This window comes from Chlorocebus sabaeus, chromosome 17 (assembly GCF_047675955.1).
Source record: "Chlorocebus sabaeus isolate Y175 chromosome 17, mChlSab1.0.hap1, whole genome shotgun sequence".
Taxonomy (NCBI): Eukaryota; Metazoa; Chordata; class Mammalia; order Primates; family Cercopithecidae; genus Chlorocebus; species Chlorocebus sabaeus.
In genome coordinates, this window is record NC_132920.1 from 28,120,403 (window position 1) to 28,142,729 (window position 22,327).

Consider the following 22,327-nt stretch of genomic DNA (forward strand, 5'->3'; position numbering starts at 1 on the left):
ACAGACTGGTCCAGAACTTCTAGACTCAAGTGATCCTTCTGTCTTGGCCTCCTAAAATGCCAGGATCACAGGTGTGAGCTACTGCAATTGGCAAAAACCGTTTTTAGGAATTTTTTTAGGAATTTGAATAAATTTCCCCTCCCCCCCCCCCCCCAAAAAAAGGCAGAACCTTTTCTCAGGTGAAGCAAAGGGGACTGGATGCCAGAACCCTTCTTGACTGACTTGATCCTGCCCATAGCTGACTGCCAAGTAACATCTGACGAGCCACCTAAGGTTCTGGAGAACAGTTTGAAAGTCAATGATTGTGTTGATTTTTTTTTTTTTTTTTTTTTGAGACGGAGTCTCGCTCTGTCGCCCAGGCTGGAGTGCAGTGGCCGGATCTCAGCTCACTGCAAGCTCTGCCTCCAGGGTTTACGCCATTCTCCTGCCTCAGCTTCCCAAGTAGCTGGGACTACAGATGCCCGCCACCTCACCTGGCTAGTTTTTTGTATTTTTTAGTAGAGACGGGGTTTCACCATGTTAGCCAGGATGGTCTCGATCTCCTGACCTCGTGATCCGCCCGTCTCGGGCTCCCAAAGTGCTGGAATTACAGGCTTGAGCCACGTGTTGATTTTTAAAGGCCTATAAAAGGAGCCACCTAAGGTTCTGGAGAACAGTTTGAAAGTCAATGATTGTGTTGATTTTTAAAGGCCTTTTATAGGCCTTTAATATGCTTAAAGTGTAGTTTAAAAAATAAACTTGCTTATCATTGTCTAGGAACATTAAAAAAATAAATTTGTGAGGTTTAAAAACAGTATATAGTCAATTATTAAGCTTGTAATAGAGGCCTTTCCAGATTACCATAAAGTAGTCTTTAATCACACTCCAGTCACCATGACAACATCCTATTTTATTTTCTTTATAGCATTTATCAGTTCCTAAAATTATCAATACTTCTGTGTTTGTCAGTTCTCTCTCCCTAGAATGTGTATTCCTTGAGGAAAGGGATTCCCTAATCTAAAAGGGATTAATAATGAGATGATGGCATCCAATATATGCTCAATATATTTGTCACCTACGGATTTCAGAAACATAAGTTTCCATGCGGATTTTTACACTTCACATGTTACAACGTGGTCATCATATGGGTGGTTTCCATTTTCTCTTGAAAATTAACCACAATTTACTAATTTTAATACACTAATTTTGGATGCAGCCCTGGAAAAGGGAATATGTTATAGGCTTTCTGGATTCTGTTATGTTCTTCCAAAGAGTATGGGATTTTGTATTTTTAAGCAGGTAGATAACTTTTTATTTTTATGTTTATTTTTAAAATTTTTTTGACATGGAGTCTTGCTGTTGTCACCCCCACTAGAGTGTAGTGGCATAATCTCAGCTCATCACAACCTCTGCCTCCCAGGTTCAAGCTATTCTCCTGTGTCAGCCTCCTGAGTAGCTGGGATTACAGGCGCCTGCCACCATGCCTGGCTAATTTTTGTAGTTTTAGTAGAAACGGGGTTTCACCATGTTGGCCAGGCTGGTCTCGAACTCCTGACCTCGTGATCCATGAGACCTACTCCTAGGCTAGGAGATATAACTACCAATGCACTGTCATGGCAGACCAGATTAGTTAATATTATAATTGAAAGGACTTTCAAAGCAAATGTAATTATTAATATTGACTCTCATATACTATAACTTAGATTTCCTGAAAGGCAGGCATCACACCATGTTTATCTTTGCAATCCTGTAGCAGCTCACATTGTACTACACATAGATGTTCAAATCATTTTTATTTAACTCAAATGAGTAGTCCCTAATTAGGTGTGGAAGTAACAGGAAAAGTGGTAGTTTGGAGAATTACTCTAGAAGGCAGAACGTTTTCATCAATCTACAAGAACGTTGAAATGCACAACTGATAAAACAACTTGTGAGATACAGAAATATAATACTCAAATATAAAATTAGTCAATTTAATCATAAATCAATCACTTTATTCTAGTTAGCAACTGATTAAATAAAACGTAAGTTCAACTTCCTGTGCTACCTATCAGTGTTCACTCAGTAGATAAAATGTATACACTCTCATGATTCTGGGAGGAAAAATCCACTTTAAATGGCAAGAGCAACCAAATTATTTGGTACCCCTCCTTCATGGCTTTGAAACACCCAATTCACATTGTTTTCAAAATTTAGCAAGATACTATTGCATTTTGCATAGTATTGTGCATACAATAGGCACTCAACTTTTTTTTACATGTCTTCAGTTGCTCACAGCCTCTGTTCTAGGAATTTATAGACGCTGCTGAATTGTTTGATCTGGACTGCTGAACACTAACCTGCAATCCACTGAACTTAAACCAGTTCTCACGTTGGCTTATTACTTTCTAACATTAAACAAATCTTTACCTTTCTTAGACTCTTCATCTGTAGAAAACAAACAATAACTAGTTCAGAGAGTTGTAATGATTAATGGAGAACATCTGAAAATATTTTATAAGCTTTAAAAAAATGATAAAGATGTAAATTCCAAATTGTTCACAATAAGTTTTAGTGCTAGGCATGTTTGTAATTGGGAACTAACTTGATAAAACTTTTTCCCCCTGTGCCTCAAAAAAAAGTTTCATGAAATAGAACAATTTATTTGTTCTTTAACCAACTCAAGAGGTTTTGTTCAATAGTTCACATACTTTTAGCAATTAAGAACAGTATACTTGTGAGGTTTTTCATAGGGAAATCTGGAAAATAGGGCAGAGCAGTGTTTTCCAAGGTTTAAGGTATATAACAATCAACTGGGGATCTTGTTAAAATGCAGATTCTGATTCAGTTGGTCTGGGGTGATGGCAGGGCTGCTGATCTTCTGACTACTTTGAGTAAAAAGGGTCTAAATCTATTGATGAAAGATAGTAAACAATTATCTTGTTCATGCTTATGATTAAAGATAGCATCCAAGTAAGTTGTTTTCCTACACAGATAACTAGTAGGTAGGCTAGGTAGTTTTTAGAAACTCTACGTTCAGTTGTGAATTCATGACACTTGGAACAATTGCTGAAAATGTAACAATTTTTCTGAGAGTTGAAGGCTAAAACCTTAAGAAGGAAGCACTTCTGAGGGCTTATAAGAGATAATTTTCTTCCCTGTGCAACTCCTGAAAGGGAAAACAATTGCTTTAAGAGAAAGTTTACATAGGAGCCAGGTCATCTTAATCTGGGGGCTTCTGATATTGAAGTCCATGGACATCTAGTGGAAAGAACAATGGACTGGGAAACAGAGGTCTAGTATTTATTAATTTGTTTCCTAGCGTTGGGTATGTATGTACATTATTTTGTTTTTAACTGTCTCAACTTCCTATCAGCAAAATGGGAACATTGGTCCTGACAACTTCATAGGGTGACTATATGAAATCAAAAGGTAATATATGTAAAAATGTTTCTTCAAGGCTGTTAGAAGTGTGAGGTAATATAATGGTAAAGAATGCAGACTCTGGAGTCAAACCAGCTTCACTTCTTTATAGCTGTGTATTATTTACTTTCTTCTGGTTTCATGTCAAAACTAGACTGAGGAATAAACAAATGCCTCTGGAGGAATTTATACTGATGATCATTCAGGAAAATTTCTTACTAAGTGATTTTGAGTATCAAAGATAAAAGACAAATTATTTCTCCAGAGCTTCCCATTTATTATTTTGCATTCACATAAGAATACAGATTATATTCATGATAAAGAATATTAAGGCCAGGTGCAGTGGCTCATGCCTGTAATCCCAGCACTTTGGGAAGCCAAAATGGGTGGATCATTTGAGGCAGGAGTTTGAGATCAGCCTAGGCAACACAGTAAGACCCCTGTGTCTACAAAAAAAACTTAAAAAATTAGCCCAGCCTAGTAGTGCACACCTATAGTCCCAGCTACTTGGGAGGCTGAGGTAGGAGGATCACTTGAGCCATGGAGGTCAAGGCTGCAGTGAGCCACGATCATGCCACTGCACTCCAGCCTGAGTGACAGAGCAAGACCGTATCTCAAAATAAAATAAAATAAGAATACTAATGATGTGTGTATTAGTTTTTTTTATTGCTAATATAAAAAATTACTACAAACTTAGTTGCTCAATGCAAAACAAGTATCTTATAGTTCTATAGTCAGGAGTCAAAAATGGGTCTTACGGGGCTTAAAGATGTCAAAATGCCAGTAGGGCTATGGTCCTTTCTGGAGGCTCTAAGAGAAAGTCCATTTTCTTTATTTTTCCAGCTTTTAGAGGCTGCCTGCACTCCTTGGCTCATGGCCCCTTCCAGCAATGAATCCCTCTGACCTCTGCTTCTGCTGTTACATCTTCAGATACTCATCCTCCTGCCTCTATCTTACAAGGACCTTGTGATTACACAGAGCCCACCCAGATAATCCAGAATAATCCTCCCATCTCAAGATCCTTAACTTAATCACATCTGCCAAATCCTTTTCACCATATAAGGTAACATATTCATAGGTTCCAGGGATAGGATGAGGATATCTTTGAGGGACCATTATTCGTCCTATCACAGTAAGTTATCCAGATTTCCAAGGTCAGTATAGAAACTGAAGATTGTGCTGTCAATCAAGCTTCTATACTCTTGAGAATCCAAGGAATTGGCAATTTTGAATAGTTAAAAGTGGTCCTTTAAAGCTTCATATATAGCTGAATGCAAGGAGGGGAAAAATTCACTCCAAAACCAAATATTCAAATACAAATTTATGTATGTATAAATGATTACTAGATTATAAACTCTAAATTTATGGTGTTTTATGGAAACAGACCACTTTTCCAGCACCTAGCATATAATGGGTGCTAAAAATGCTTTTTCTGAAAAAATTAAATATACATTTGTGAAATATTACATTGTTCAAGTTCAAAAAATTTAAAAACGTAATTGGCCACACTTTGAATTCTGGCACATATTAGATAAATTACTTGCCTCTTCCACAAAGTGGGTTATAGAATTAGAAACAAGAGTGCCAGTTTTGAAGTCACACTGTTTTGGTTTGAATAGCAACTTTGTTACTTGCTGTGCAGTTGTTCAAAACCTGTCTTAAGTTTTCTTATGTACAAAATGGGAATGAGGATAGCACTGATCTCACAGATTCACTGTAGGTTATGTGAAATACATAGAAAGCAATCAGTGTGGTGCAGATTAATGACAAATCTTGTTAACCTTTATTATGTCCTTTTCCTAGTGGCATTTCAAACATTTCACTGGCCTCTGTTGACCTCAGCTAAGAGAAAAAGAAATTTTTAGGTGCAATTATAGCCTCAGGCTTATATTCTTATAGGACTTAAAAGGCGGAGTATGAGAAGCTTAGTGCTTCATGAAGGTGGTTCTTATACCAGGGCAACCAACGTCTTCATTCTTACAGTAAAGGGAAAGTAGCTACCTAAGAGCTGGCAGATATCTGTTGGAAGGAGACATTGAAGCGGAAAGTGGTAAGCAAGTGTTCTAGCCACTCTGTTGAGCAATATGTGTCAGCAGTTGGTAATCTCTAGGCCCCAAAGGTACTAAAAGCCCAGGAGCATAAAAAGTATCATGGCTCTCATCTCTACATTCCCAATATCACTGTTAACAATTACAGCAGCTTTTTGGATAAAATATACATTTTTATAAGCAGAGTTGAAAAACTAATAGCTTGTAGGCACACTGTTGGTCTAAAGTATTTTTTCAAAAGCTGCGAAGACTAAAAGTAGAAAGAGTATATATAAAAGTCAAATTTGGAAAACATGGCAACACTGGGCATGTGTTCCTACATAATTATCCACTGGATCTGAGGAGCAGTCCCTTTAGCTAGGCCTTGCCCTCTTAGGAAAAATAGCTAACATTAAAAATATGAGTTTCCCTTTAAAAGAGGTCTTCCTTTAATTAGAATACAATCTTTGGTTAGGTTTGTTAAAGGAAAATTAGTCTCATAGCTAATACATTTTTACTTACATCACGATTCCTATTAAGGTCCTCATACCTAAGAAGATAACATTTTCTTAATGTTAATTTAAAAAACCTGTTTGTTTGAAGGATCCCTTGTGCTAGAGTTGACTTCAAGTTGTGAAACACTGTATGATTACATAAGTTATTTATTTTTAATTTTTTAATTTTTAATTTTTTGTGGGCACACTGTAGGTATATATATCTATAAGGTACATGAGATGTTTTGATACTGCATGCAATGTAAAATAAGCACATAATGGAGAATGGGATATCCATAATTTGTTTATTTATTTTTCGCTTTGTCGCTCAGGCTAGAGTGCAGTGGCATGATCTCTGCTCACTGCAAGCTCTGCTTCCCGGGTTCATGCCATTCTCCTGCCTCAGCCTCCTGAGTAGCTGGGACTACAGGTGCCTGCCACCACGCCCGGCTAATTTTTTGTATTTTTAGTAGAGATGGGGTTTCACCGTGTTAGCCAGAATGGTCTCAATCTTCTGACCTCGTGATCCGACCACCTTGGCCTTCCAAAGTGCTGGGATTACAGGCGTGAGCCACCGCGGCCCAGCCTATTTATTTATTTATTTTTAGATACAGGATCTTACTCTGTCACCCAGGCTGGAGTGCAGCAGCACAAATGTAGCTCACTGCAGCCTGTAACTCCTGTACTTAAGCGACCCTCCCACCTCAGCCTTTGAAGAAGCTGGGATTACAGGCATGAGCCACCACATCTGGATACATACGTCATAACTTAATGACTGGCATTAAAATTAATGATGCTTCAAAAATTATTCGTTGATTATTTAAATGATTCAGCAGTAAAACTTAGTAAGCTTTTCTACACTATACTCAAAAGTATAAAAAGATCATTATATTTATGGTAGCCAAAATGAACAATTAACTTGATCATCTTTCTCCTGCAGTAGAACTCAAAATCAATAAAGAGGATTTTGGCAATTTTCCTGAAATGTATTAATAATAATAATAATAAATTAATAAAACTTGTTTTGTTTTCACTTTTTTTTGACTCTAGGACTAATTCACTCATTTACCTGCCTGGCCCATAAGCAAAATCTGAGTTTGCTTATTCTCTTCCTCTGAAGACCAGCTTGGGTATCTCCAATGTTTTCCTAATGAAATTAAAATTAACACACCTCAATTAAAAAAAAAAAAGATGCAGCTAGGTGCAGTGACTAATACCTATAATACCAGCGCTTTGGGAGGCTGAGATGAGAGGATTGCTTGAGGCCAGGAGTTCAAGACCAGCCTGGGCAATACAGTGCATCTCCATCTACAAAATGTTTTTAAATTACCTGGGCATGTTGGCATACACTTGTAGTCCTACCTATTCAAGAGGCTGAGGCAGGAGAACTGCTTGAGCTCAGGAGTCCGAGGTTACAGTGAGCTGTATGATTGTACCACTGCACTGTAGCCTGGGTGACAGAACAAGATCCTGTCTCTAAGAGAGAGAGAGGAAAAAAAAAGCATCTTTCTTGTTTGGAGTCTTGGCTGGGAGCTACATGTTATACATCAGAACTTAGGTAGGAATGGAAGGCCCAAGAATTCACTGTGCTGTCCCTAAAAGGATGCTAAACATGTTTGACTTGACAAATTATCATCACTGCAGCTACATTTAAAATACATTAATGATCTAATATTCTTATTTGTATTTTATGTACAACTTAAGTTTTCACTAAAAAGTATTATTAAACAACAGTCTAAACTTTTGTGAGGACTGTATTTTGGAAAAACTAATAAAACATCAAAACTGAACTGGTAGTCCACAGGCCACTCTTTGAATCACAAAAGTGTTTTATTTGATTAGCGGTTAGGGGAAAAAGTAAATGGCTTGTTCTGTTAAATGACAGGATTTTGGTGGGGACCATTTTGAAGGGCCAATTCTCATCCAAACCAAGTTCAAGGTCTGGTGGGAAGAAATTCTGCCTTGCCAATTTCAGATGCTGGACACTCACAAAATCTCAATGTCAGGTGAGGAACTATTATGCGAAGCCTTTTCCATCCATATTTATCAACTTCCTAAGTTCTCTTTTGAATGGATTCTCTGGTGTTGAATAAGGAATGATGTTAAAGAGAAATTTTACTATACTGATTACACTGAAAGGGTTTCTCTCCAATATGGATTCTGATATGATGAAAAAGCTGAATTCTATGAACCTTACCACACTTGTTACACTGGTAGTAACAAATCTCTCTGGTGTGAAGCCTCTGGTGCTTGTTGAGGACTGACCACTGGCCAAAGGCTTTGTTTCACTTATCACATTTATTATAGGGTCTCTCTCCAGTATGGATTTTCTTACGATTAATGAGTCTAGTGTTCGCACTGAAAGCTTTCCCATATTTTTCTCATTTATATATCTAACTCCAGTGTGAATTATCTTATTTGCATGAAGCCTACACTCCTGAGTAAAGGCTTTCCCATACTTGTTACATTCATAGGAATCCTCACCAGTGTGAATTTCTGATGCTGAATTAGGACAGAGTTCTGAGCAAAAATTACTCCACATTCATCGCTGTGGTATTTTCTGGATATTTTCCTAGTCTTTCCTCATACATTTGGACATCTACACAAAGTTCTCAGGAATACTGCCATCAAATCTGACAGTGTTTTCCTGTTGGCATGTTATTTCTTCATTTCTTCTGCTTGGGAAGAACACTCTTATTCTCCATTTTGGTCAAATCATCTGAAAGAAGAGACTGAAAATGTCAGCATAATTCACTCATTCACATATACTTTACTCAATCACTTGCTCACGAAATAAGCACTTTTTAGAACTACATGCCAGAAGAAAGAGAAAACAGAAGAAAATGTTTCCCATAAAACAGATATGTAGAGTTTATTACTTAAATTATAATGTGCTGTCATTTAAAAAGGAAGGGCTGTGTGTGTATTTGTGTGTATACATACATATGCTTGTATTAAAACAACAAGTAATGAAAAGATAATTCATAAAAGGAGTACAGAAAGGTTACTGATGGGTAAGGGAGGCAATAGGAAGAAGAAAACAAGAATAGAACCTCGAAAATATCTTACTTTGTAGATTTAACATCTAAAACTTTATGTTTTAAATAATTTTAAAAACCACTCTCTGAACATTGAAAAAAATTCAACAAACTGAACTTACATTTATATCCACTGGTGGCATAACCACATAAAAGAGTAATTATTTCATACGTCCTTAAAGCAGTAATTTTTTTTTGTATAGCCCAAGTGATATATATCTTAAGGACAAAAAGAATAGAAAACATGTATACACACACACACGCCACCATTAAGCTATTTACAGTAATCATATTTGTGGGTAATGCTGTGGTTTTTTTATGATGAGGCTATTGTGTATATATTGTGGGACAGCAAATGAGTAATTATTTGATGTTCTATCATTCCTGGTGCCTTTCAGAATCCTCTAAAAGGAGATACAGATGAAGATAAGAGATTAAGACCCGAAGTAGTACATGTGAACTAGAACTATCAATGTGAACTCATGATACACACTTTCTTTTAAATTTTTTCCTAACTCTGAGTACTGTAAAGGCCTAGGACCAATTGACTAAGCCATAAGCACTCCTAATGCCCTATTTTTGGTTTTGAAATACCATTTCCCGTTAGGCAGAATCAGGGGTCCTTGGAAAAAGTATTAATTCTAGGACTATGTAAGGAAAACTATAAGATGGGCCTGGTACATCTTATCACACAGGTCAGCAAGAAAACTATCAAAGATGACTAGGTTCATAAGGATTCACATGCCAAACTGAAAAGGCTTCTACTGCTCAAAGAGGAGATAAATGAGCTTTAGGAAGGATAGTATTATGGATTGAAAAACATCAAATAATGCTTCAATCCACAAGTTCCTAATGATACTATTACTAACAACTGGCCACTGTTTTAAAGGATGATTACAAACTAATTCATTGTTTTGAAAACTGATTTAAAAAGCAAGGTACTGGGGAGTGACTTAACCAATTATCTTGCCTTTCCTAAACAAACCATTGGATAACTAAACAGAAAACCAGGGGAAATGTCTTTTTATATAACTATTCCAGCTTTATTAAATGAAGAAAGGAGGATACAATTAGAATGTCACCATTTTGGGACCCCTAATGGATTATTGGCTATAGGTATTGAGGATCAATAGCTGCTAACACCAAAGAAAAAGAGACAAACAGAAAATATAGGCTTCAAATAGAACACACCATCTTGCCAAAATCATTAAATTTACCTGGTCAAAAAAACTTAAAACTTGATTTTAATCAAGCCTGTACATTACTACAATTTACAGAAAATACAGAGGACAACAGAACATCGTAGACTACAGCACATGATGCAGACAGCAAAACCCATGCTGTGTGCAACTCTACAGGACAAACAACTTCATTTTCTTTAACAAGTGAGTTGTAACAGAAGAGAAAACAGGAGAGGGTACCCATATATTAAAATAAACTTAGGAGACACATCAACCCATCACAATGTGTTTTCTTCCTTGGATCTTGATTCAGATAAGTTAAAAAACAAAATGAACAAAAAAAAGTTTATGACATCTTTGAGAAAACTAGAAAATTGATATTAAGGAATTACTGTTAATTGTTTAGGTATGAAAATAGTATTATGTTTACATTTTAAAAATTCATATCTTTTACAGCAAATATTGAAATATTTACATTTGAAAGACTATGATATCTCAGATATGCTTTAAAATTATATGTATAAAAAAGCATGGGATATAAGTAGAGTTATAAGTGAAACAAGATGGGCCATAATCTGATAATGGTGAAGCTGGGTGACAGGTTCATGGGGATTTATTAAAAGTAGTACAATTCTACTTTTATATATGCTTAAACTTTTTTCATAGTACAGAGTGAAGAAAAAAAGAAAAAGAAAAGAGTTCATGGCTTTTAGTTGGTAGTATTAAAAAAAAAAAAAAAAAGGAAAAAGAAGCCATGTGAAAACCCTCTAAGGCCAGTTACAAAATAATTCAATACCCTTGCAGTGAAATGTATGTCAGCTACATATAGGTATTATATGTAACTTGAAAAGATATCCGTAATGTAATATTAAACTAAAAAACAAGTGGTAAACAATACTTTCAGTATAATGACATCTTAGCATGTATGCGTGCTTTCCCAGTAAGCATGCACCTACTAAAGTTTTATGTTTCCTACGCTCATTTAAAAAATGTACATTTAAAAATTTATTTATTGCATGTAGCCTTTTAATAGTTTTCTATTGGCTTCAATATAGAAAAACATTCTCCTGTCTTTGGGCTAAGAGGTCTGGGTTAAGGAAGTTGGCAGTATTAGAAGGGAGAAACTGAACCATACAAGGTAACATGAGAGTAGCAGGATTTAAAAACAAAAAACAAAAAACAATTTTAAGGCAAAGAAGTGAAGAAAGAAAAGAATCATAATCCAGGTTAAAGTGGTATGCTTAGAGGAACAGGTTAAAAGTGGAATAGGCAATAGAGATTAAATGAAAGGTAGGCAGAGATTTTAATGACGAGGTTCATTTGGAGAAATACAAAAAGACACCAACATTTCCTAACTTCTTCTTTGCTGTCTCCTCCTCAATGTTCTCCTTAATAGTGTGAAACTCCCAAGATTCAGAGCTGAGTTGACCCTTTACTGGCTGGAGCTAGACTCCAGGTGAGTCCTATGAAGCTGCCAGATACAGTATTTGCCTTGGGACACTATTTGTTGCCTGTAGGAGGGTGGGGAACTGGGGACAATAAGACAGAGTTTAATGAGGTTGACATTTGCTGAAAGTTAGAGCTTAAAATCCCATTATTACTGTGGAACACACAATGGGAGGGCAGAAAGCGGTTTTCCTTTATCTGCAAGGGCAGGGACAAACAGACAAAGAGGGAAAAATACACAGGGCCTACAAGTTAAAAAAAAAAAAAACTCAACATAGTAGAAAAAAAATAAATAACTCTGGCCAATAACATGTTAGCCATGTTCTCTAACTACCCTAGAGAAGTGATCTCAACTCTCTTATCTCTCTCTGGAGATAATACCTGCTATCTGATAAGACATTTCTTCATTTTACCTTTCCTCCCAGATCATTCGGCTTCCTCTCCAAGTTTAGTACAGACAGCTTCTTCACTATACTCTGGGATGCTCCTATACCCAGGCTTGGAATTCTTCGGCAGGATGGTCAGGATCCGTAGTTCCAAGATGTGCTCCTTGCTGTGTATCACTGGTCTCCACCACTGACGGCAAAGAACCTGTAGCTGGACCCTTGAGGCCCAAGCAAATACCCATACTACCCTCTCTGAAGAACTCCTGACCAGAAGCTCCCTTTCTGTGTGGGCTAGATTCTTTAACCATATGATACTTCTTTGGTTCTTCTGCAGTTGGTCTGAATGCATTCCTGGGTGAAACAGCTCAGAAGACTGGCTCAGTGCAGCAGTACATATGCTTCAGGATGATGCTAAGGCATAACACATCATTGTTAAAGAAGATCAACTCCAAACTGGAACATATTTACCTCAGAGGTGAATGGCTATATCAAGGCCATGATTTGAAGGCAAAAAAAAAAAAATTTATGTGAAAGATAAATAAGCAAAAAATGACATAAAAGTAACTAAAAGACATTTCAATTACTTCTAGAGTAAAGAATAAGACACTATTAGCTTTCAGATCTAGAAAATTCAGTGAAATATTCAGATGATTAACAAAAACAATAGGTGCAAAAAGTGATGCACACAACTTGGCATGCTTATATTGCATGTCAGATGGGTCAATTAACATTTACAGGCATACATTGGACATATTGCAGATTTGGTTCTAGACCACTGCAAAAAAGCAAATATTGCAATAAAGTGAGTTATACAATTTTTTTGCCTTTCCAGTGCATATAAGTTATGTTTACACTACATGACAGTCTATTAAGTGTGTAGTAGCATGTCTAAAAAATGCACATACCTTAATTAAAAGATACTTTATTGCTAAAAAATGCAGAACTCTTCAGTGAGTCATAATCTTTTTGAGGCTGCAGGGTCTTGCCTCGATGTCTGCTGACTCATGGCTGATCAGGGTGATAACTGCTGAAAGCTTGGGTGGATGTGGCAATTTCTTAAAACATGAGACACTGAGGTTTGCTGCATCAATTGATTCTTCCTTTCATGAACTATTTCTCTGTGATATGCAATGCTGTTTAATAGCATTTTACCCACAGAACTCTCAAAATTAGAGTCAATCCTCTCAAACTCTGCCACTGCTTTATCAATTAAGTTTATGTGACATTCTAAATTCTTTGCTATTATTTCAACAATTTCACAGCATCTTCCCCAGGAGTAGATTTAATCTCAAGAAACCACTTTCTTTACTCATCCATAAGAAGTAACTTCTCATCCATTCAAATTTTATCATAAGAATGCAGCAATTCTGTCACATCTTCCGAGAAGACGAGACAAGAGAACTACACTTCTAGTTCTCTTGCTATTTCCTCTATATCTACAGTTATTTCCTCCACTGAAGTCTTGAACCTGTTAAAGTCATCCATGAGGATGGGAATCAACTTCTTCCAAACTCCTGTTCACGTTGATATTTTGATCTCCTCCCGTGAATCACAAATGTTCTTAATAGCATCTAGAATGTGAATCCTCTCCAGAAGGCTTTCAATTCACTTTGCCCAGATCCATCAAAGGAATCACTGTCTATGGTAGCTATACCCTTACAAAATGTATTTCTTAAATAATAAGACTTGAAAGTTGCAATTACTCCTTGATCTGTGGGCTGTGGAATGGTTAGCTGTGTTAGGCATGAAAACAATATTAACCTTTTTGCACATCTCCCTCAGAGCTCTTCAGTAACTTGGTGCATTGTCAATGAGCAGTAATATTTTGAAAGGAATCTTTTTTTATTTTTTGAGCAGTAGGTCTCAACAGTGGACTTAAAATATTCAGTAAACCATGCTGTAAATAAATGTGCTATCATCCAGGCTTTGTTATTCCATTTTTAGAGCACAGGCAGAGTAGATTTAGCATGATTCTTTTTGTTTGTTTGGGACAGGTTCTTTCTCTATTACCCAGGCTGGAGTGCAGTGGTGCAATCGTGGCTCACTGCAACCTCTGCCTCCCAGGCTCAAGCAATCCACCCACTTTAGCTTCCCTAGTAGGTGGGAGCAAAGGTGTGTGCCACCACACCTAGCTAATTTTTGTTTTTGTTTTTGTTTTTGTTTTTTTGTAGAGACAGGGTTTTTCCATGTTGCCCAGGCTGGTCTCAAACTCCTGGGCTCAGCAATCCTCCTGACTTGGTCTCCTAATGTGCTAGGATTACAGCATGCCCAGCCAGCATGATCCTTAAGGACTCTAAGATTTTCAGCTTAGTAAATGAGCATTGGCTTCAACTTCAAGTCACCAACTCCATTAGCTCCTATCAAGAAAGTCAGACTGTCCTTTGAAGCCAGGCACTGACTTCTCTCTAGTTATGGAAGTCCAAGATGGTATATTCTTCCAATATAAAGTATTTCATCTAATTAAAAGTCTGTTCTTTAGTATAGCTACCTTCATCCACTATCTTAGCTAGGTTTTCTGAATAACTTCCTGCAGTGTCTACATCAACATTTGCTGCTTCACTTTGCACTGTTATGTTGTGGAGACAGCTTCTTTCCTTAAATCTCATGAACCAACCTCTGCTAGCTTCTAACTTTTCTTCTGCAGCTTCTTCATCTCTCAGCCATCATAGAATTGAAGAGAGTTAGGATCCTGCTGTGGATTACGCTGTGGCTCAACGGCATGGTGTGGCTGGTTTGATCTTTCCAGATCACTCAAACTTGCTCCGTATCAGCAATAAAGCTGTTTTGCTTTCTTATCACTCATGTGTTCAGTGGAGTGGCTTTAACTTCCTTCAAGAACTTTTCCTTTGCATTCACAACTGGCTGTTTGGTACAAGAGGCCTAGCTTTCAACCTATCTCAGCTTTCAACATGTCTTCCTCACTAAGCTTAATCATTTCTAACTTTTGATTTAAAGAGAGAGATGTGAGACTCTTCCTTTCACTTGAACACTGAGATGCCACTGTAGTGTTATTAACTGGTTTCATCTTGACACTGTTGTGTCTCAGGGAATAGGGAGGCCTGAGGAGAGAGAAATGGGGGAATGGTTGGTTGGTGGAAGAGTCAGAACACACACCACATTTATCTTTTAAGTTAGGCATCTTAAATGGGTGTGGTTAGTGGTGCCCCAAAACAATTGCAAATTACATCAAAGATCACTGATCACAGATCACCATAATAGATATATTAATAATTTTAAATTTTGAAATACTCAATTACCAAAATGTGACACAGAAACACGAAGTGTGCACATGATGTTGGAAAAATGGTGTTGACAGACTTGCTTGATGAACGGTTGCCACAAACTTTCAATTTGTAGAAAACACAGTATCTGCGAAGTGCAGTAAAGCAAAGTGCAAGTAAAATGACGAATACCTGTATAAGTCAACTTCTCTGTGCCAAGGATTGTGCTAGATGATTTCAAAAGTTTGTTTGTTTGCTTTAGACAGAATTTTTCTCTCATTGCCCAGGCTGGAATGCAGTGGTGCTATCTCGGCTCACTGCAACCTCTGCCTAGCAGGTTCAAGCAATCCTCCTGACTCAGCCACCCAAGTAGCTGAGATTACAGGCATGTGCCACCATGCTCAGCTAATTTTGTATTTTTAGTAGAGATGGGGTTTCATGTTGGTCAGGCTGGTCTCAAACTCCTGACCTCAGGTGATCCACCCACCTTGGCCTCCCAAAGTGCTGGGATTACAGGCATGAGCCACTGCGCCTGACCCAAAAGTATTTTTAATTTTAGAATAGTGTGCATGCCAGTCAGGGGACCTCACATCTGACTTATTGGTCCCAAGTTAATTAAACAGGGCCCCCTTGGTACACAAACCCAGTGGGTATTTTTCAGTCCTTTTCCTACCAGATGCCCCTACAGCACCTAACACTGCTAACCTACTCCCAATTTTCTGAGAAATACTATATACTCTTCTGGTTGTTTTTCCATAAGTTGGTTTTTGTAGTGTTTAGCCTAATGCTTGGCACTCAGGAAGAACAGTTACGCATTGCTTAATCACATGGTTATGTTCTAAGAAATGTGTCTTTAGGCGATTTCATCATAGTGAGAATATCATAGACTGTACTTCCACAAACCTAGATGGTAGAGCCTACTATACACCTAGGCTATAGTGTATAACCTAATGCTCCTAGGCTACAAACCTGTACAGCATGTTACTGTACTGAATACTGTAGGTAGCTATAACACAAAGCCAAGTATTTGTATATGTAAACATATCTAAACACAGAAAAGGTACAGTAAAAATGTTATTATAATCTTATGGAACTATTATTGTACATGTGGTCTGCTGTTGACTGAAACATTGCTATGTGGCACATACCTGTTAAATATGTTTCTAATGACTATTATTTAGTCTATTTCGTGGCTCTTATTCTGCCTATCAAAAATGTCTAGTATCAAGCTGGGCACGGTGGCTCACGCCTGTAATCTCAACACTTTGGGAGGCTGAGGCGGGCAGATCATCTGAGGTCAGGAGTTCGAGACCAGCCTCACAACATGGAGAAACCCCATCTCTACTAAAAATACAAAATTAGCCAGGTGTGGTGGCGCATGCCTGTAATCCTAGCTATTTGGGAGGCTGAGGCAGGCGAATTGCTTGAACCCAGGAGGCGGAGGTTGCGGTGAGCCAAGGTTGAGCCATTGCACTCCTGCATGGGCAACAAGAGCAAAATTCCGTCAATAAACAAAAACAAAAACAAAAAAAGTCTAGTATCCTAATTTGAAATCCAGCCTTATTCTCATCCCATATTCATTCTGGGCAATCTCAACCATTCTATGACATCAGCTTTCACCTGAAAAGTCCTAAACCTGATTCACTCATCCCAATCTTTCTTTGGAGCTCCAGGCCCTTACAGTCCAGAGGTGCATTAGACCCTTTCAGTTTTATGTCTTACAAGCATCTTCAACTCACCACCAAAAATTCATCATTTTCCCCTTGTGACCAATTTATTCTCCAATATTAGCCATCTCTTATAAAATTGTGCCACACTTACCGAATAATTTAATCCAAAAACCTGCCTATTTATCCCTGGCTACATTTATTTTATTTAAAAAATACTTATATAATACTTAGTGTGTGACAGGCAGTGCTCTCAATACCTTTTCTTTCTCAATTTCATCAGTCTAATTAGTTATCAGGTCTAGTTAAATCTGTAATCTGTAACACAGTTCCACTTGGTACCTTCTTTATTTCTATAGCCAGTGACTGACTTACTTTCGCCAACTTATGGTTTTGGTTCTTTCTTTAACAACTACACGTCTCTAGTCTCTCTTGCTTTCAGTTTTGCCCTCTTCCAATTCATTCACCACATCACTTCTAGAATATTTCTAGAAAGCTAGTAAGATTACATTACTCCTCTTCTTAAATCTAGGCAGAGCATGTAACTGCCTAACTACTGTGCATTGCCACAGTTTACTGCATGCTTCAAACGGCTTATAGGAGTACCAGCATACTGATCTCTTCAGCTACCAGGGTGGCCAGGAAGGCTGATGTCCTTAGCCTAGTCTCTTCTGCTTAGCAGTGTGCCTACAAATTTTCTTTATGTGCTGTGACATTAAGAAAATGGAAAAGCACACTGCCCTATAAACTTTAAATTCCTCAGCATATTTCGGTTATTCTCTACTTTTGCCCCACCTCTGCCACTCTTGTTGCCACTCTTGTTGCCACTCTTGTGGCTGGAATGCACCCACCTTCATTTACTTGCGGTTTTCTGCAATGGTTTTCTGATCCCTCCTTCACATACTATAACAATCCCTCAAGTGCCATTTTCTCTTTGCTATCCAACTTCTCATAGTCCACAGAGACAGCTCTGCTATTGCCTACTCAGGGAAGCCATATTTAATGTTCCACCTCCAAAGTCCCTATGTACGAAGTTTATTTTCCTCAAGACAACATGTCTTTCCCATTACACTATACAGTAAGAAATGCCTTTTATCTGGCTTATTCCCATTTTTGCAACATAAAGCCTAGGCCATTATGTGGCACTCAATAAATGCTCACTTGAATGTGTTAACCTCTGAATGTTTTCTTACCCAGAGAAATTCACGTACCACTTCCCTTTGTTTTGCAGAATTGTGGGGATCATGTAAAGTATTTTTCTTTAAGTATTAAGCCTTTACAGATATACAATATCGTAATCATTAGTATAGGGGATTTTTATGAAAATTGAAAAAACTGTTCAGGTTAAAACGGCCGTAGGATTCAGAAAACGTATACGGAAGCCAGCTCTTGGCCGTAAGGACCTGTCAGCTGATGGATTCTAGTGAGCCTCCTTGCTGGTAAGTCTGTGCCCCCATCTGAGAAGCGGATGATCCATACAGACCCAGCTCTGTACAGCGCTTTGTTCAGTTTTCTGCATCTCTGAAATGTCTGGTGGAGCTGACACAAAACACAAAATCCTGATCCTGAGGGATCTACGTAAAAGAGCAAGCCCTGGAAAAGGGGGCAACAGCACCCCCTCCAAGTACCATTATCTCTGGATCACTGAGAAAGTATAGAGCATCTTGCATGAGTAGAAAGGACTAGCACACTGCCTACACACACAGTCCCGGGACACTGAAAACTGAACACTTCTCTAAGGGAAAGGAAATACTTTGTCCGCAACGCACAGGATACCGGAAGAACGTCCATGTTTCAACGCACTTCGGCCGGCTCCTCTGCCCACCTCTCTAGGAATCTTGGAGGACCCATCAATCTCAGTGGTTCATTTGTGCACACCGCCTGTCTCACCTTTGTGAGCGCAGAAGCCGCCTCAAAAAGGCTCAGGGGGACAGGGGTCGTAACATCTTGTGTCCAGCAGCCACTCAGTCTGGGCTGACTTCTCTCTCTCCCCTGCTGAAGACACCCGACTGCTCACACTGGATCCTGCCCTGTCCTCCCTTCCCTAAGTCCCTGGTCCTCCGGGTCTCAGGCATTAGGGTCTTTCCTCTATCCTCAGGGAGATTCCTCAATAGGCCCCAACGAGCACCTTAGAGCCCAACCAAGCTCCTGGGATGGCTGATGGGGGTGTCTAGGCACCGACACACTCAGAGCTCCTCCCACAGCCCTGGTCATGTCTCTCAGAAGATAAAGGGCTTTCCAAACAAAAAAAATCAACCAACCAACTCTGGGTCTGGTATTATCTGTACCATACAAATTGTCCAGTTACCTTCACTCTGCCCCCAAAGGTCAAATGCAATAATCAACACCCACCTGAGGAAAGTGGCAACAAGAGGGGAAGATGTTGGCTTGCTCTCCATTGTTTTAAACCTGTTTAAATAAATCAGGTCCCCACGAGTAACTTAACCACTAGCAAGTTTGGGGCTTATAGATCCCTGACTATATACCCCTCTACAATGAATTAGCAGAAGTCAGGGGTGATGAGGGGAGGCCACCGCCATCTCCACCCCTGCAGTCAATGATCTTGAGGCAATTGCTGAATAGCTATGAAGATCTATTAACACACTTAAGGCAGGTCAGCTGTCTTTGGTACCATCAAGTGGCAAGAGGACTCCTCTCCACAGCCAACAAATGATATGGAGTGAATGTGATAAATTATGAAACTACTTGGTACAGTATCTGCCCCCTTCCCCTTCACCCGACTACCTGCTTAAAATGGCTCACTGTTTGCCTTAACAGTGCAAGCTTCTGATCCAGTACTCTATCTTCTCACTTTCTTCTACAGTATAAGGTTGAACACTGTACTCTATCGGTCCCTATACCACTGAAACACTCCTGTGCTTCCAGGACGTCGTCCATCTTGTCTGGTAAACCATTCACTCTAATAGTTTCATCTTAGGTAACTAGCTATGTTAACAATGGGTTTGTCTTAATTGGGGGTGGGGTGGAGGGCCCTCTGTTTTGTTTGTGCAGACATATTATCCCATCCTTTCTTTCCTAATCCAATAGATTACTGGGGGTTACCTTAGGCTAGGTGGCTACACCTAAGTCTCCAACAGCCTTTTCGTATATATTCTGCCTTAGCTTTCATGACAGAACATTGTACTCTTTCTGATTCTCTGTCTCTTCTATCTCCTTGGTTGAAAAAAATATTGCCTATTGCAAACGTTATTAGTATGGGGACCATACCTCCTGATTTATACTTGTTGTCTTGGTGTAATTATTAACAGCACTCCTTTTCATTTTCAAGTGTCCCAGATTGGACAATAAATTACATAGTTACCTTATGTGTGTGGACCACTAATATGCTAATTAGATACAGATTCTCAGGCTCTGCCTCAGAAACTGATTCAGGGGTGGGGCTCAGAAAACTGCAGTTCAAACAAACAACCCAGGTGATGCTAGTGCAGGTATCATCAAGAAATAGTGCTTTCAACACTGCCCAGTGGCAGCTGACATAGAAAACTGGAGATAGGTTCAAAGAGATCTAAAAATCACAGTGGTTTCTAGACTATGCTTTTCTCCCTATCCTCCATTTTATGGAAAGTAATAAAAAGTGTGAGGAGTAAAAGGCAGTGAGATTATTTTCACTGCTTAAGACAACAATATCTAAAAACTTGAACCAGTTGATAAATGAGAGATTTCTAATAATTATTATGAAGATGAAGCATGTTTCTTGGCAACACTCTGTCTCTGCATCTAGCTTTTTATTTTTCCTTTGGTCACCATTTTTCGCCCAATCTAGAGTTTTAGCATCTAATTTTACCTTCTATCTGATTCTTTTTTATGTTCTCATATTTTGTTCTTTTTTCTTCCCAACCTACTTTGTTGTTGCTCTTGTTTGCAGATGCCTACAATGGGTCTCAGGGCTCCAAGTGTAAGTGTCTATGAAACCATATATAATTCACAATGATCTCTGTTCATAATTGGTTTCCTTTACAAAATTTTTAAGGCAATAAAAGACGGAAAGATTACTGCAAGTGCTTAAACACTTTGGACTTCACTTTTCTCATTATCTTAAATGGAGAGGCATTTAAGATATTTATAAACTCAGAATAGTATAGAATCTCTATTACATCACTTTATGGAATACATATTTACTTGAGAAGCTGATTTTACTTCAAATTTGAGTCTACTATATTTTTCTTAACTTCACTTAATAATCTGTAGCTGGCCGGGCGCGGTGGCTCACGCCTGTAATCCCAGCACTTTGGGAGGCCCAGGTGGGCGGATCACAAGGTCAGGAGATTGAGACCATCCTGGCTAACACGGTGAAACCCTGTCTCTACTAAAAATACAAAAAATTAGCCGGGCGTGGTGGCGGGCGCCTGTAGTCCCAGCTACTCAGGAGGCTGAGGCAGGAGAATGGCATGAACCTGGGAGGCAGAGCTTGCAGTGAGCCCAGATCATGCCACTGCACTCCAGCCTGGGTGACAGAGCAAGACTCTGCCTCAAAAAAAAAGATAAAAATAATAAAAAATAAATAATAATCTGTAGCTATTTCTCTTGGAAATAATTTAACCTCAAGACAATAAAAAATACTCTTGAGGAAATATAAGATTTTTTATAACACCCACAATTAGCCTTAAGGAGTGACACAAACAGTTTGAAATGTCAGGTATAAGAATATGTGATAGAACCAAATACACTAAACTGAAAAATACCACCCATCACTTCTCCATTTATCTGTATAAAAATTATGTGCAATTCTGGCTGCCCATGCCTTGTTTCCTAGCTCATATGAAAACTGTTAGCTTTTGAACAGAAGGAATTTAACTTGGACTAAACTGGGGAGAAGAATGAAACAGAATATGTAACATTTTAAAATAGTGAGTTTTTTCATCTATAGGAGTTTGTTAAATAAACTATGGAGTATGAACAAATAAAATTCTATTCACTTATAAAAAGAATGAAGAAGTTCTATGTTATGATGTGGACATCTCTAAAGATTATATTCTTTCATGAAAACAGCAAGGTATTAGAAGAGTATAAATAATATGCCATCTTCCTGAATAATGGAAGAAATAAGATTATACATTAGTATTTGCCTATATTTACATAAAGAAACACTGAAAGATACCTAAGAAACTAGTACTATGGCTGCTTATGATGGGAAAGTAGACTTTTTTGTATTATTTTGATTTTTGAACCAGTTGAAGAATGAATCTTTTTAAAAAGTCCTACTAAGTAAATTAAATTTTAAAAGTTAAAAATAATAATTACAAACATAAATAAAATGCTTCCAATAAGGAATAAGTGAGAAGAGTCTTTCCTGGATTCCAGTGTAAATTAAATAGAGGAGTTGTGCATTTATTGAAACATATAAATGGGCAGGTTTGTTGAGCAACTTCAATGACTTATAAATCCTATAAATTCCATATACTTGTAATTTTTATTTGGTGATATAAAAAATATATAAACACCCAGTGGCTTAATAGAAAGAGTGT

At 38.1% G+C, this 22,327-nt stretch overlaps 1 protein-coding gene across 8 annotated transcripts in view; it reads right to left on the reverse strand.

Moving 5' to 3' along the window:
- Nucleotides 1–302: 302 nt before the first annotated feature.
- ZSCAN23 (zinc finger and SCAN domain containing 23) overlaps nucleotides 303–22,327 on the reverse strand; it is a 32,231-nt gene continuing 10,206 nt past the window's right edge. For 4 of the 8 annotated variants that reach the window (XM_007973345.3, XM_073005773.1, XM_007973346.3 and 1 more), the window contains one exon: nucleotides 9,964–15,012. The gene's annotated coding sequence lies outside the window, so the exon portion shown is untranslated. Of the gene's footprint in view, nucleotides 8,622–9,963; nucleotides 15,013–22,327 lie in introns of those variants that run through there. The other 4 variants (XR_012089083.1, XR_012089084.1, XR_012089081.1 and 1 more) reach the window with 4 other exon arrangements.